At 35.4% G+C, this 17,747-nt stretch overlaps 1 non-coding gene across 1 annotated transcript; it reads right to left on the reverse strand.

Moving 5' to 3' along the window:
• Window positions 1–17,263: 17,263 nt before the first annotated feature.
• On the reverse strand, window positions 17,264–17,335 carry TRNAV-UAC (transfer RNA valine (anticodon UAC)). Its single transcript has one exon. It is a non-coding gene; the product is annotated as a tRNA-Val (tRNA).
• Between the last annotated feature and the right edge of the window lie 412 nt (window positions 17,336–17,747).

Raw genomic sequence — 17,747 nt, forward strand, 5'->3', positions numbered from 1 at the left:
GAGGGATGTCAAAAATATACAACAACAATACAACACTCGAATTTCCGAAGAGAATGAAAAACGTTAAGGATCAACATACAAATGTAGGTCTATTGCTCAAACTATCATTTACATTGCATCAATGAGTTGCTAAAATCTGACATGGGCCAAGATATATGTGGTGGGAGTTTTAATACAAAAGGTTTTGGTTGGTGAAATATAGCATATGGGTATAATTCCATACCATATGGTTTCAACAAATAACAACGACCAACGGATAATATGTTGTACGGAAGAATTAGAATGCCATTCACGTTTAAACATATATATGTGTGTTTTCAAATGTTATTCGAAAACCGCCGCGGACCTTATCATATAAGTACAAAAAACCTACCATATTTATATTATTTGTTCTTTCCGTTTTGATTTTTTTTTTACCCGAGAAAGGAGGCTAAGAACGCTGCCAGAAATGAGTGAAACCAACAGAAATTCCCCTGGTTTCATGCTGCAAAAAAAATGATTATAAAAAATTCTTATCAAAATTTCCTGTAAAAATTTAAATCAAATTAAATTACGAATGAACCTCATATCACTCAGCTTCATCTCAACTCAAGCCAGCCACAATGAAAACATATAGCAGTAACAACGCCTAGCTCAACCAACCACAATCACAACACTGAGCAGTAACAACACTCGGCTAAACATACCACATTCGGAAATTAATAAAGCAGAAAACTTCACAGCAAGGTCTGGCCCGTTATATATATAAAAAAATCAATGGAATAAATAAACTTCCTGAAAAAATAATTTAACCAAATAAATATCATTTACTTGGTGAAATTATTTATTTAACCGAATTATTTTTTTGCCAATTTTTCCAATTCCAGCAAAAATTTTGTTTAATGGTCAACGTTAGTCTAAACGGCCAAAATTTTTGCCAGGTGTAATATTTTGGCCGAATAAATTTAGAAAATTCACGTCATTTTTTTTATCTGGCCAAATAAATTTAGAAAGTTAAACTGATTTATTTTTTTGTTCCGCGAAAAAATTTAAATTGTGAATTTGTGATAGGCATTTTTCACAAAAGTGTAACCCGGATTCACCTTTTCTCTCAAGAAGACCATGAAAATATGATGGGCATACGTCGATCTCTTTGGATCATAGCAATCTTTTCGAAATTTTTTCGAAAACCTTATGTTTCATAGAAATGAATTTTTTTTTAAACATTCAAAATATAGTTTCCCTCGGTTGGCTCTTCGTCTACTTGGTGGCTATCTGCATGGAGGACGCTGAATTGAAACTTTAGGTGATGGCCAGGAAAGTGGTGTGGAGAAATGATCCCTCGCTTATGAAACAATTCATCGCCCAACTGAAACAATGATTCATGAGTTAGACATGTTTGATCACCTACTGATTTTGATGCCATGTTACCGACACAACTAAATTTCAATTAAAAAATAAGATGAAACATTTTTTAGTCACTTCATGCGTCATCGACGTAGAGCCATAGATATGCTTCTCAGACAAAGAATATTCGGGTCATATTCCCGTGAGATTAAATCTTACCTGTCATATTATTTTTATAAAAAGTAGTCAACCAACCTACTTCCAATATATATTAAGGACATGGCCTATTTTAATATATTACTTGCTTCACCCTTCTTGAGATTTGTTGTTTTAGAGCATAGGGATTTTACTCCCTATGAGTGCTGACACTATTACATTGTTAAGTAATTATTTTGATGTCCAAGGGTACTGGTACAATTACATCTTTCATTTCTGCAAAACAACGGTTTTCAAATTACTCTATAACTGCAGTATGAATATTATCATAATACTGTTTCTATTGAAAATTATTTGTTTTGATTACAAATAAAATGAGGATTAGGCCTATAGTAATACATTTTTTTAAAATATTTTCTCTTCTAATTAGCTAGATAGTAGGATATTCTTTCTCTCTGCATGTTACCAATTTATTCAATATTTTTTTCCTTTTATTGCATAAAATAATTGATCAATTTAAAACTCTTTCAAAATATTGTTTTCTCGCTCTCTCTCTCTCTATATATATATATATAATATTAAAAGTTTTAAATATAAAAATAATAAAATTATTTCTATTATTTTCCTCTAAAATTATTTGAATAAAAGAATAAGATTTATTCTTATCCCAACACCCCCACTTTACTAAAAAGGTAAAACAATAAGAATATATATATATGTGTGTGTTTGTGTAAAGTAGTCAGAGATAATAGAGAAATAAACGTGATATATATATATATATATATATATATATATATATATATATATATATATACCAAAATCCTAGTGGACCCGTGTAATGGGGGACTTCTTTCAGTCTTTTGAGCTCTAACCTTGGCTTGTTCAGGATTTTTTGAGCTTGGGTTATGAACACCTATTTGTTTCTTACAAGTTGGCACATCTAACCTAGACATAAACATAAACTCATACCTTTTTATATATATATATATATATATATATATATATATAATTCGTTTTTAATCTACGGTTTCTAAAACAAATCTTTTGATACTAGGAAGCCTTACAATTAGTTTTATGTTAATGTATTAATAATCAGTCTTACCATACCATCTTTCTTTAGCTAACTGTTTGGTCAATTATTCTACCTTGTTTATCCTATTTATGCCATTTTTACTCGAAACATTCTAACAACAAATTCTTAGGTAACCTCTTGTTGCATAAAGGGATTTTGTCTTAGCACCTAAGCAACTTTATTTTCTTGTAACAAGCACAAATAACAAAAGAAAGAACCACATACTTTGATATAAATGCATTTATTCTCATTGGTTAGTAAGCATAAAATTTTCATCAACAATCTATGATTCCATAATCACTAACTTTCACAAAAACTTTATTTCATGTCTTTTATTTATGTTACAAAATGTAACTAGGTTTTGTCTTCATAATTGTTATTATACTTATATTATTGTAGATTTGATGTCAAGATAAAAAAAAAAAAAAAAAAAATATTTCTCAAGCATGGGATTCATGCTCAAATTATTTGGTCATCTAGGTCAAGTATGTTCTTCATGTTTATAGGGTTTATTGAGTTAAAATAATATTTTTCATATATCAAAATATTGTTATAGAGTAAAATCCTTTATGGAATTTGAAAATAAGATGGAAAAAGAAATTTATTTGAGTAAAAAACTTATTTTTTGTACCATTAAGACTAAGTTGTCCCTGCCTCATCAATTCTTTGTAAAAGGGGTAATTTGACCTCTGGGATGTGTAAAAATAGAGACAATTCAACTTCATTTGATATATCAATCAAGAATTTTTTTATCTCGAAGAGAGGCAGTGTGAAATTCAAGAGAATAAGGAGAAAAATAGCAATGTTGGACACATGAGCTTCTAAGGGTTATGGTGTGGAAATTGAATAGTCAAAGGGAGTCCAAGAGACCTTGAAAAATGATTCTAAGAGTCACATCGATGTATTATAAATCTATATATTTTGAAAAAGAAAGCATCCTACAATTATTTATCCTATTTGTTGTCCACATTCCATGTGTATTTAACATGGTATCAGAGTGGGTGAATTTTCACCTTGTTGCAATCTGAGCCACTATTTTTGTTAGTTTTCCTTTATTGGCTTTATCATAATTTCTAGAACTTGAGTTCTCTAATTGTATGCCTAACCTCACACTTCCCTTATTTGCCCTCTATCAAAAACCCATTTTCTCAATTTTGGGCACTCTCTGCAACTGTCAATAGTCTTTCGTTCAATGTGCACTATTTGTCTCATCATTTCATTAATTATAACCTACCCCATTTTTTGTACATTTGATAGTGGGTCTCTCTTGATATGTACACTGGTTATATCTCAAATTATTCCTTCTTTGTGTTGATTCCTAAAGAGTCTTGACTAGTCCATCTACATGTTGTCCACATGTAATGTTCCTTCTCTATGTTGAATCATGCATGTAGTCCCTTCTCTCTGTTAGTTAAAACACTGTTATGCAAGCTGGATCATATGTGTTGGAATGTATGTACGCTAGTCAAATATTTACAAGTCCCGAGTATGGTTTAAATGATGTGTGTGCTCTTGCAAGAGAATACATATATCGTATGTATAGTGCATTGATGAATTACATGTGAACTAGTGATGAATGTCAGCCTTCAATGCTCCTCCTAGAATATATATTATATTTAGTGTCGATGACCATGAGCTATGTACTCGGTCGAAACTCCTGTAATGAGAAGTAATTTTACGGTATGTATGTTGGTGTTATTAATCATATGCCTCTGTGTTGAATGAAAATTTGTATGTTCACCATTACTTAATGTTGCGTTGACTCCTTTATGCTGGTGTTGAGGCATTTTATTGAAACCTGGTATAAACATTGTGTTGAAAAACTCGTAAACGAGTTTTAATATCCATGAATTATGCATTGGTGTGTTTCCAAACATGAGTATGCACGTGTTGAATGCAATGAAATGTTGACTGACATTATATATGCATTGACAGGTTTCTTTAAATGTTGATTACATAGAGATGTTCGTATGATATGTTATGGAAATACCCTATACATTGGAGACTAGGTAATGGTATGTACATATGGTATATGTGTTGAACTTTATATACATTCTGTGCTAACTTACTCTTGAAGGTTGATATATGCATTATGATGGGCATACATGCATTGAAGTTTCTTCAAAGGTCATATCATATATGATGGTATAAATTATGGTTAGTGCATTGTTAGTGTTCAATGTTGCATTATTTTTATGCTCGAACTTGATTGGTGGCATATAATTGTCTTCATCATGGAAGAAATTGACAGAATTCTACGAGTGACTAACAACTAAATCAATTAATCTCAAGATAGATTATAATGAAATCTAATGTCGATTTCGAGTGAATGCTATCTATTGCATTTGTGAAAGGGATGATTCACCTCGTTTGAGGGTTGGTACAATTGCTTTGTTCTACTCCATGGTTTACTATTTAAGTTTGTGACATATCCCACTATAGAAATTAATGTGTAGATTCTAAATTGCTCATAAAATTTACTAAATCACAAGACTAGAAGCTACTCTACTGATCTACTGAAGAAAATTCAGGATCAAGAACACAAATCATTAACATGCATCAATATTTGATACATATACACAAATATTTATCTATGGGAAATAAACTACTAAAAACCCCTTACTATTTGTATTGCATTAATCAAAGAATCTGGATGAATAAAATATCCTCTACTCAAGATTGAGCTCAACCTACACTTGTATCTTCTATCCTTTACCTAACTAACTCACATTGTCCAATATTTATCCAATACTTTTAGCCTCCAAGCCTATATTTACTTGCATTTTCCCTTGGGAATTAGCTCCTTATTATTTAGGAAATTCCTCAATCTAGAATGCACAATTCCTATAGCTCCTTCTCTGACTGCATGCATGACCTCTACAACTTGGAATATTTTACAATTGATAGCACACTTCCCTTAAAATCCAATCTCAATTGTCTAACTTGAATTCTCTACATGCAACAATTATTTTGAGCTTATTTACAGTTAACTAGATGATCACTCGGTGTGAAAAAAGTTACATACCCTTGACTTGACCTCCACGAGTTTTAGTGACAGTGAGCACTAGTTACACTAACAATAACTCAAATTAATTCAAATACATTGCTACAAATTAGAAATCAATAATGTAAAATTGAACTCAAGTGTCCCCAACTCAAATTTACTGAGTTAATTGAGTGACAAGAGCCACGTCACCTTAGTTAACTACCTCCAAGTATTATTTTGAAATTTAAATTCCAATTTCCCCTAATTTAATCAACGGAAAATTAAATTAGGAATTTTTTGTTGCATTTTCAACACCCATCATCAAGCATCAAATGTATAGGCCTATAGAACATCACTCTCTCATAGAGGTTTGGTTGTTCCTTTCCTTGTTTGTTGTGTTTGATGAATTATCAAGGTATTCAATTTGGTTCCATATAGGACAAAGAATTTGTTGAGAAAAAGTCCTCAAGAATATCTATGAAGGGAGAAAATATCCCATGAAATTGATGAAAACGAGGATCTCCAATGAATTGGGATTATTGGAGAATTATGTCCAACTTTGGTAATAATTTTTCTAGCTCCCAACTTCATAAGATTATACAAAAGTTTGTATGTAGTGAAGAATTAATATGTACTTTTTGACTGCAATTATGTTTGTGATTTTTGAAATGATTTGATAAGTTTGTAATGTATCACTCTGTTAAGTTATCATGGAGTTATTTGAAGAAATAGAATGACTTGATTTCAAAAGAGAACACAGGTTTATAAATTTTTTTCATGTGCATAGGTTTATGCCAATTGTATATAATCCTTTTATCCAACCTCATATTATCACTGCATTTTTTGTGAGCACGTATAAATATGTAAAAAATTTCCAACATTGGAAAACATTGCATAGTAGAAGAGTGGAGTTCCTAGATATTTTTTGAATGGCTGAAATTAAAAATTTATTAAGGTTATTGAGCACTCTAATTCTGTCCACTGCTAAGGATAGTCAAAATCAGCAAAACCACTCTTGCATACATTCAAACATGTCTACAATATTCTAAAGAAAATTTCAATTTTCTAGAACTCAAATCTCAATTACAGCAAGAAGAGATACAACATAGTCAAGATCATTATGAACCTATTTTTGTTCACAACATTGAGACATACCCCCATAAGCAACAAGAAATTGCAAATGGAATACCCATTTCAAGATCAGATCAACAGAAAGATGCAGAAGTTTAGTTTGCACTTACCAATTCCATCATCATACCCTGTTAAGAACTTGTCAATTACAAGCATAGAGCCAGTTTTAGATATGACAAGGATGTGTCCTTTCCCATTCCGGACTATTCCAAGCCAATATGATTTCAAAGATTGGATTTAATCAATACGGTTCACCTTCACCTATTAACTCTCCATTACAACAACGGATTGTGAAATGCCAACATTGTGATAGAGTTGGCTATGTGAAATATCATTGTTTCAATCTTCACCCATAATAGCCTTGGCAAAAAATTCATGCAAAAGAAATAAGACCAAGTTCATGGGACACATATTCCAAGATGAAAGGTGGGAAAAACATCCTAGTGTGTTCTGAATTGGTTTATTATGTCTAAATAAATTGGCAAAGGCAATGGCAAAGGCTTTGGAAAGGAAAAATAACATTTTTGGCACATTTATTTATAAAAATAATGGAAATTAGGAGAAAATGAAGGTGAGAGGTCACATGTTTCATGTAAGGAAAAAAATGAAGAAAAACAATGGAAATTGAAAAAAATAGAGGCCTGATTGATAAAAAGGCTTCTAAGGATCAGTGGGAAGTCTTGGTCAGTATAGATTTTTGTTAGTTCAGTTTTGGATATCTCATTTTATTCTCACTCTCTCAGGCTCTTGGACACATGGAGTTTTCTTAGAGCACTCTTGGAGAGTGTGGCATACTTGGATGCTTGGAGAAATAAGGCAAAGGAAGAGTAGGAAAGTGCAAGAGGACATTGGGATCAACATCTACAATGGGTTTTTGTTATAGGTACCAAGTTGCATGTATTTTTTCCTCACTAGTTTTGGCATGCATGACATATGCATGTGGTTTCTCAGTCATGAATTGTCATTGGCATGGAGGATTGTCTAGATTGATAGTCGTTTTTACTTGCCTTACCATTTCCTCGATAGCCATGGTGTTTTGGGTTTTCCCTTTTCTTTCATCTAGTTAGTTGTCATGTTCCTTATGCCCATGGGTTGAATTATTAGTTCCTAGAGCCTTGGTTGAAGAAACACTCTGGAAGCCCTGTAATGGATTTGGTTGAATTATTAGTCCTAGAGCCTTGGGTGGAAAAACTACTCTAAATCCCTGTAACAACTTGGGTTGAGTTATTAGTCTTGGAGTCTTGGTTGGAGAAATGCACTAGAGCCCTTGGTTGGTTGAGTTACTAGTCCTAGAGCCTTGGTTGGACAAACACTCTGGAGCTCAGCAACAGTTGTGGGTTGAGTTACTCATCCTAGAGCCTTGGTTGAGCAACACTCTAGATACTAGGAGTAGTCATGGGTTGAATTACTAGTCCTGGAAGCCAAGTTGGAACAAACACACTAAATCCCTAGAAAATTTGGGTAAATACCAATCTGGTGATGATTTTTTATGTCCAACCGTGAGGTAGAATCAAAGTTTGATGGGTAGAGGTGGTTTGGCGTCTCGAAGCCCTGATTCAATTTTGATTTATTGTTCCATGAGATCCCACATTCATTCTTATAATATGGCATGGGGGTGATTAGTTGAAGAGATATTTGGCTCATCCATGTCCACGGTCAGGTGGGTCATGGAAGTCCCAAACCTCATTGACCTTTTCATCATTAATATGAGGTTATTTCTCCTTGTTAATTCATGATTATTATACTGTTTTACACGTATATTATATTGTTTTTGCTTCCTTGGTATTTATGTTGTTATTATGCTGGCTATGAACATGTATTATGACAGTGGCTATGTATGTCTCTCATCCTGTTTTCATTTGTAAATGAATGAAAGATGTATGTATGTCCTAATAGATGAAATTGCAGGTAATTTGTTGAGGCATTAATGCTTATTAGAGATTATCAAGTAAGTATGAGACCCCTATGCTTAGTTTTGATATTAAGACATGTATCTTTCATGATTGTGACTTGTTTTACAAAATGCCTATCATGGCTAGTAGCCGTCTAGTCTAGTCCTTGTTGATGTTTTTGCAAATGTATCTTTGATCCGTCAGTTCCACTTCCTTAAATGACACATAGGGAGTTAAATCATATCATAGTAACTTCTTGTCACATGTTTACCTGAGTTTCTAGCTTACTTGGGTAGATGTGGAAGGAGAGTGTGACAGAGTGGTATTAGAGCATGGTTCACCCCTCAAACTGGATGGGTAGTGTGTTGGTCACTCATACATGTTGATTGAATATGTGTTCTTTATGCTTGTATTCCATGTTCTTGTTGCATTTACATGGTGCTTATCATGGTTGTAGTGATGTCACCATGTGAAGGTTGATGGTGTTATTGTGGGATGTTTCGTCATGACTCTATGGTTGTAGATGCATTTTGTATGCATGTCCATGTCTATATGTTGTTACAAGTGCATTTTCATGGTGAAGGTTGGTATGCAATTGGCCATTGTATGAAATTTGGTCATCATGATGATATTGGTATTTTATGATGCTAATGTGCTGGCTGAGATAGAGCAGGAGATGCATATCATTAAAGTGAAGTTGGAACAATGGACTTCGGGGTAAGAAATATCATCATATAGGTTTCTATGGTGGGCATGAAGGTATGTTGGTTAATGTTTGTTGATGCAGGAGCATCCAGCTAAGGGCATCATGACCAGGTGTTGGTCTCATCCAAGAAGGATAGGTTCAAAAACTTTAATTTCATTTATGTTTGATGAATAAAATAGTCTCTAGGAATTAGTTTTTTTTATTATTAATTAGTTAAGAAGCACTAGCAACAATATGGTTAGGGTAGTGTCATAACAATTACATTGTTTTTTCATTTTCTTAGTCTATCTTACAGATGTGTGTTCGTGAAAAAAAAGTATAATATTGTAACTCCTACAATACAAGAAACCCCAACAAGATTATCAACTATGTAACTACAAAGGGTAACTATATGGTAACCAAGAATAGTTTGAGTAACTGTACCAGCACAATATAAAAATCAATGTAATACAATCATGGAGGGGTTCAGCACATGAGAATAAAAATATAATATAGAGAATAATTTCTTTCATCCAAGAACATTCGATTCCATCTGTAACAGTTCTCTGTAATATTCATTTACTTTTCTCTTAATCATTGAGTAAGATAAACTAAGCAAACATTGTGCATTTCTATACTTTCATTTTATTTTTCTTTCTTAAAGAACAAAATGCAGATAGAGAATTGCACAAGTATTTTCCAGCACGAAGGCTGGCCATTAACATACAAAGTTCTCGAATGAAAGCCAAGCACATTACGAACAGTTCAACCAAGAACGAGAATATAAATGCTGGGCCACGAAACCCAGGACATAGGTAACAAAGTATAACCAAATACACTATTATTTCTTTTCATTCCAAGAAAAAAGAAAGCATATTTGTATACATATAATAGTCCAGGGATAGCCCTTCGAACGATGGAAGAACCAAATGAACCAGCAGAACCCTAAGGGCGAGGGTTTTGTACGGCCGCCCTCCAAATAATGTTTTACAATAACAAAATTTCCAGAACACAAACGAGGGTTTGTACAAGACTAACCCAGGTCGCATAACGACAACAGAGAAGTTCAAGTGGACGAGGACTGGGACTCTGCCCAGCAAACTGACAGAGACCAACTATTAAATGCAAATTGATAACAGTTGCAGAGCCTACCGGGACAAGCCACAACACTTACATCAACCATGCCAAAGAACGAAACCCCAACCTACGCAAGCAAAACAGGGCAACATTGTTAGCCCAAAGGTCAACAGAGTGAAAGGCAAGAAGCAAACGAAGAGTAAGGAATTGCATGTACAATGAATGAATTTCTTACATAGAGGTTTAGTCACGCGGAAAGAATGCAAGCCCATTGAGTCACAATCCACGGAGATGCCCTGAGACCAAGGAGCCATTTTTGTTAGAACTGCAGGAAGACAGAGAGGGAAAACAAATCATGGAGGGAAAACATACCTGAAGAGAACTATGAGTAGAAGAGATCACCGTGACTATGACCTGTAGCATACAAACACATTAATAAAATTCAACAACCAGAAGAACCTCAATAAAATGAGAACAGTGGAGCAGAAACAAGTTTAGCAATCAAAAAAACAAATATAGTAGCCATTCTCTTACACAGATGAGCAGAACTGTCACTGTGCCGAAGGAACCAAGCAACGAAACAACCAGAACAAATGAAGGTGCCATACCAACAAGTAGCACAACCCATAGCTTGGCACACATAGAGCCTGTGGCTCACCTCCATACATTTGCAGGACGAAACCTCAGTTCCAAACCAAACCCTCATCGCAGCAAAGTCACAAGAGCAAAAATGAAGAAATGACATAGAAGGCAGGGTTTTGGCGTAAACCAAAGACCGGGACATAGTAATCGAGGTAAGTACTACCAGCACAACAGAATTGAAGTCTGTCATAAATTCCAACCAATGAAATCCATAACCATCCTATGATTAAACCATAATCACAAGTGCTAAGCCCCAAATCATTCTTTAAATCATTTAATTGTTGATTTGCGCAATCATATATTATTGTCAACCATTATAATGTGGAATTGCGGGCTGGTCCCATCATAGTGGTATCAAAGAAAGATTTAGTGTTTTTTTTTTAGAAATGGAAGTTGGAAGATGAGGATGTGGAATAGGTGCTTGGAGAGCAGCAAATGAAGGATTGTGAGTGGAAATCAGGATCCTTACTGCCCGTTTGGAGGTATTTGAAGCAATAAGGAGAAGGGATCCAGATTTAGGAGATGATAGCAAAGAAGAAGTTGTAGTGACAACATATGGATCCGATGAAGAAGGGCTAGAAATGAGACTGTTGAGGTTGGTCCTATTGGTAAGAAGCAAACCTAAGCCAAAAATCCCAAATTATGACAGAAGCTTGTCCACAGAGTTTCTGTTGGACTGGATCAGTCAACTGGATAAATATTTCGAGTGTGAAGAGGTCAGTGAAGATTGGAAAGTTAAGTTCGTTGCAACAAAGCTGAAGGGACATGTAGCCCTGTGGTGGGACAGTGTCCAGACAAAGAGAAGGAGGATCAACAAGTTGCCAATAAAGAAATGGTCAAGGATGGTGGCTAAGTTGAAAGGTAGATTTCTACCCAAGGATTACCAGATTGCACTACGTTGACAAGTGCAGAATTTGAAGTAGAAAGGGATGATTGTAATAGAGTACATTAAAGAATTCTACCGGTTAAATTTAAGAGATGGTTATACAGAGGAAATCCCGAAGAAATAGTAAGGTATGTAAATGGTTTAATGTTATAAATATTAGATGAAATTGGCATTCTTTCCCCAAAAACATCGAAGAAGTATATCAAAGTGCTATGAAAGCAGAGGAGAGGATCACTAGAAAACAAAATGCTAGGAGAGGACGAGGTACCAGCAGAGGAAGAGGACAGTCTTATGGCAGAGGGCAAACTGCTAGCAATAGTGAAGAAGGCAGTAGTTCCAAAGCTTCTGGGACAATAGAAAAAGGTGACAGCACGAGAGGTGGCAGGATTTATCAATGAGGAAGAGGAAATGGCTGATGCAGAGGAGCTATTAATTAATGTTACAAGTGCCACAAGTGGGGGCACGGATCTTTTGAGTATCCTGAGGTGGAACAAGCTCGACAGAGGGGTGCATATGTCGCATAGCTAGAGGAAGCAAAGGCACCTCCCCAAGAAGCAGAAAATGTGTCAGAAATAGTGGAAGCCTTAATTTTGAACAAGGTGTTGCTGAAACTAGCCAAAGAAACAACTGAACAAACTCAAAGGAAAGCCCTGTTCCAGACAGTGTGTAAGTGACACAGTAAATGTTGTAAGCTGATTATCGATAGTGGGAGTATAGATAATCTGGATGCCACGGAGATGGTGGAGAAGTTGGGGTTGAAGTGGCTGAAGCACCCCACTCCTTCCAAGGTATCATGGTTGCATAAAGGTCATCAGCTCTCGGTGAATGAGCAATGCAAAGTGGAGTTACATATTGGCAAATATAGGGATAACGTCACTTGTGATATAATGCCGATGGATGTATGTCATATACTGCTAGGCAGGCCATTGCAGTATGACAGGAAGGTAGTACATGACGGGAAGACAAAATGTTATAAGTTTTTCAAGGATGGGATCAAGCACACGCTTGTGCCCATCAAGGAAGATGAGACAGCGGGAACAAGCGGGACGAGAGTGTTACTAATGGGCGGAAAACAATTTTTAAAGTAGATTGGAGATAGCGAAGTAAGCTATGCTATTGTAAGAAGAGAAAAACGATGCTGCTACACACAAAGATGTCATATTTACCCACGGAAATTCAGCAGATGCTGTAGGAGTTCAGTGATATAGTAGTGGATGACTTACCAGATAAATTGCCTCCCAAGAGAAGTGTAAGTTATCATACTCACTTTATAGCCAGAGAAAGTCTACCGAATAAGGCAGTGTATCGCATGAGCCCCAAAGACAATGAGGAAATCAGAAAATAGGTGTAGGAATTGCTAGATAAAGGGACGATAAGGGAGAGTTTGAGACCCTGCACAATTCCAACAGTTCTTGCTCCCAAGAAAGGAGGAGAATGACGAATGTGCACAGATTCAAGGGCCATCAACAAGATTACCATCCGATACAAATTTCCACTGCCATGGATGGATGACATGATGGATTACCCGAGTGGTGAAACATATTTTTCAAAGATTGATTTAAAGAGTGGGTACCATCATATTCGAATCTGAGAAGGGGATGAGTGGAAGACAGCCTTCAAAAATAATGAAGGACTGTATGAGTGGCTAGTAATACCATTCAGATTGAGAAATGCACCCAGTACCTTTATGTGATTGATGAACAAAATGCTGAAAGAATTCACTGGGATGTTTGTAATAGTGTACCTGGATGATATATTAATTTTCAGCAAGACGAGGGGGGAACACTTTCGACATGTTCGCAAAGTGCTGGAAAAATTGCAGTAGAATAAGATGCTGATAAATCTAAAAAAATTGTACTTTTCTACAAAAAGAATTGGTTTACCTGAGTTTCGTGATTGCAAGTCAAACTAGAATCAAATTAAGGGGTATTGCAAGGAAACCAGGAAAGATAATCAGCTCTAATGGTATGACAAAGCTTCTAAAAAAGGAGCAAAGAGGTGTAATTGCACAATTATGTTCACTAGATGTTTCCACATCAGAATCATTTATTTCTCTAGATCTCCAAAAAGTCCTGGACAATCATTCCAAGGTATTTGAGACTCCCAAAGGTCTCCCACCTATGCGTGATCATGATCATGCTATTCATCTGATTCCAAGAAGTGTTCCTCCAAACATCAGGCCATACAGATATCCCTATGTCCAAAAAAGTGAAATTGAATGTATGGTTGCAGAAATGCTAGAGGCTGGTATAATTCAACCAAGTCAAAGTTCTTTCCCTGCTCTAGTAGTATTGGTGCACAAGAAGGATGGATCACGGCGCATGTGTCTGGATTATAGGGAGCTCAACAAGCTCACTATTAAAGATAAGTTCCCCATTCCTGTCATTGATGAATTACTGGATGAATTGCATGGATCAATTTACTTCACCAAGATGGATCTTTGTTCAGGATATCATCAAATCAGAATGAAGAATGAAGACATTCCAAAAATGTCATTTAGAACTCCTGAGGGTCATTATGAATTTTTTGTCATGCCTTTTGGCCTTACCAATGCACCTTCAACATTTCAAGGTTTGATGAATTCAATTTTCAAACCATTCCTTAGAAAATCTATGTTAGTATTTTTTGATGATATACTGATCTACAACAAGTCTTGGAAGGATCATGGTGAACATGTTGACAGGGTGCTTCAACTATTGGAGGAGAAAGAATTATATGCAAAAAGATTCAAATGTTTCTTTGGAGTCGAGGAGGTGGAATATTTGGGTCATATTGTATCTCATGAAGGAGTAAAGGTAGACCCTAGCAAAATTAAAGCCATTAAGGAATGGAAAATCCCCACATCCATAAAGCATCTGCGAGGATTTCTTGGGTTGACAGGGTATTATCGCAAGTTTGTTAAGGATTATGGGAGAATAGCAGCACCTCTAACAACATTATTGAAGAAAGATGCATTTTCATGGACTCCAGAAGCAACAAAGGCCTTTGAACATCTTAAAGAGGCAATGTGCCAAGCACCGGTCTTAGCTACACCGAACTTCACAAAAACCTTTATTGTGGAATGTGATGCTTCAGGAAATGGAATTGGTGTTGTTCTAATACAAGATGAAAGACCCATTGCTTTTGAAAGTCGTCCAATCAAGGGAAAGTTTTTAAGCAAAGCTATTTATGAGAACGAAATGTTGGCAATACTCCATGCACTTACGAAATGGTGACCCTACCTAATGGGAAGACACTTCAAGCTATAAATATCATGATAACCTTAAATGCTTTTTAGAACAAAGATTATCCTCTGAAGAGCAACAAAAGTGGGTCACAAAGATGTTGGGTTATGACTTTGAAATCATCTACAAAAAGGGAAGCAAAATGTGGTGGCAGATGCACTCTCAAGAAAGGATGAGGATGTGGAAGCATTGTTGTGTGCCTTTTCTATTATCCAACCAGATTGGATAAACGAAGCAAGGGAGGAATGGAAGAATGATGAAGAAGTGTGGGAACTTATTCGAAAGCTACAACAAGATTCCAGTACGTCTGATACATTTAGCTGGCAAAATGATTCGTTATGGTACAAAGATCGCTTATGCCTCTGTAAGAATTCCCAGCTAAAACCAAAGATTCTTATGGAATTGCACACTTCTCCCTTAGGAGGGCACTCGGGATTTTTAAAAACTTACCACAGGGTTAAGAAGGAATTTTTTTGGGATGGCCTTAAATCAGATATTCAAAATTTTGTGGCGGAATGTTTGGTTTTCCAACAAAATAAAGTTGAAACAATTAAGACACCAGGTCTATTACAACCTTTATCCATTCCAAGGCAACGTTGGGAGGAGGTTTCAATGGATTTTATCACAGGTTTACCCAAGTCTGAGGGAAAGAGTGTCATCATGGTGGTAGTTGACAGACTTACCAAGTATGCACACTTTTGTGCATTATCACATCCATTTAAAGCCAGTACAGTTTCTACTGCATTTATGGAAACAATTCAAAAGCTACATGGAAACCCAAAGATTATTGTAAGTGACAGAGATCCCATTTTCACTAGAAATTTTTGGACAAAATTATTTTCTTGTCTTGGTACTGAGTTAGCTCATAGCTCATCTTATCATCCTCAATCTGATGGGCAAACTGAGATAGTAAACAAATGTTTGGAAGGATATCTTTGTTGCTTTGTATCTGATAAACAGACACAATGGGTCAAATGGTTGCCTCTGGCTGAATCGTGGTATAACACTTCCTTCCATACAACAACAAAAATTACCCCATTTATGGCACTTTATGGGTATCAACCACCATCGATCACATCATATATAAGAGAAAATTCTAAGGTTCAGGAAGTGGAACATCACATCGAACATCAACAACAAGTCCTCCAACTCTTAAAGGATAACCTCATGTTGGCACAAAATAGAATGAAACAACAGGCAGATCAACATCGCAGTGAAAGAAGTTTTTATGTAGGTGATTGGGTATTCCTACGGCTATAGCCATATAAGCAAATGTCCCTAAAGCAAGCTAACAAGGATAATAAATTATCACCAAAGTATTATGGTCTGTACAAGGTGTTGCAAAAGATTGGTACTATGGCATACAAATTGGAGCTTCCTGCAGCTTCTCGATTGCACCCAGTTTTCCATGTTTCATGTTTAAAGAAGATTATAGGCGACAAGCTCCCAGTTGAAACAATATTGCTAGAACTTGACGAGGAAGGAAAAATTGTATTGGAACCAGAAGCAGTCACAGAAACAAGAACTCGACAGCTATGAAATCGATCAATTTCAGAGTATCTTATCAAGTGGATGAACTTATACGTTGAAGATTCCACATGGGAGGATGAGAATTTTATGCAGAAGTATCCAAAACTACTCAAGCGTTTAGGACAACACTTTTTTAAAGGAGAGGGGCATGTTGGGTCCCTATAATACTAGTGATTACCCCATTACTATTGTACTTATACCCCTTATTTATATTGTTGAGCCCCTATTACCCCCATGTTGTTATTTCTGTGCCCCATAGAACCCCTCTATTGTTATTTTTGTGGCTTTATATTATTATTGTTAGGTCGGCTGGATTACATTGTGACTCCTTAGACTCCTATATATAGAAAGGAGGTTTTGTCATTTGTATCATCCAAGAATTGTTCATTTATGTAATGTAAAGGAGGTTTCCCCCTCGAAGAGGCTGAATTCTAAAGCGTTGATCTATCTTTTCTATCTTTTCTTGAGCTGGTTTCATAACACTTTGACACTAGCTATTATCTCTCTAGAGATGATAATTTTTTTATTTAAAGATCACTTTTGTCTCTTTAGAGACAATATAAAACAATGAATCCAGAAATATCTCACCATGAACTAAATTGATATAGAAAACATTTAATTAAAAATAAACTACAAAATCATTAATTAATTCATGTTAGCGCACAATGGAATCGAACCATCAACCTCCTGCTTGTAAGGCAGACGCTCTTCCATTGAGCTAGCACACTTTAAATAATTATGTGAAGAGTTATGGAAATCCTTAAAATTACATTTATATCCATTGATTTAAAAAAAAATTGCATCTACATGATGAATTTTAGACAAAAATAAAATTTCATATTTCAACAGAGTTGATGTTGTAACACCCCTCCTTATCAGCTTTGATAAGTAGAAGTGTATATTGAAAAGAGTCAGTTCCCAATGAAACTTTTTGGGAATGGAATCTAAAGGTTTCTTTGTTTTTACTTGATGAAATTTCACACCCTCGCCCTACCTACCAGTAGCATAAAGCTCAACTAATGCACCATTTGGTGAAGACTTCTTTTTGGTATCTGCTAGACTATTCTGTTTCCCATAAGGAAACTTGACTCTGTTATTTTAGTTCTCATGTCATTAGAGTACTTTATGTCATGTATATAT

This window comes from Pinus tabuliformis, chromosome 9 (assembly GCF_031772625.1).
Source record: "Pinus tabuliformis cultivar Carrire ecotype Pingquan chromosome 9, CPIR1, whole genome shotgun sequence".
Taxonomy (NCBI): Eukaryota; Viridiplantae; Streptophyta; class Pinopsida; order Pinales; family Pinaceae; genus Pinus; species Pinus tabuliformis.